Source organism: Leptonychotes weddellii, chromosome 7 (genome assembly GCF_054177405.1).
Source record: "Leptonychotes weddellii isolate Sample4059 chromosome 7, ASM5417740v2, whole genome shotgun sequence".
In the NCBI taxonomy this organism is placed as follows: domain Eukaryota; kingdom Metazoa; phylum Chordata; class Mammalia; order Carnivora; family Phocidae; genus Leptonychotes; species Leptonychotes weddellii.
Window position 1 is genome coordinate 5,377,498 of NC_138375.1, and position 347 is coordinate 5,377,844.

Below are 347 nucleotides of genomic sequence, written 5' to 3' on the forward strand. Positions count from 1 at the left end.
GCGAGCATGCCCCCCACCCCAACACACACACACAGGGCTCAGCCCCCGCTCATTCTCTAGGTGAGGGGGAGGTCCACCTGACTCTTGCGGTCCTGGTAACTGTACTCTTTGGGGTCAAGGTGCCCCGGAGGAAGGCCGCTCTCCCACCTTCTTTCCCCCTGTGACTCTGATGTCTCCTCACGCCCCGCCCCTGCGCCCTCACAGGCTGCGCACACCCGCACAGGCCCCCACCCTCCACCCCTCACCCCCCTGCAGCCCTGCCCTACAGTCCCAGGCCAGAGTTGCAGCCCAGACCTTCGGACTGCCCCGAAGTGTAGCACCGGCCTGCAGCCCCGCCCCATCCACCC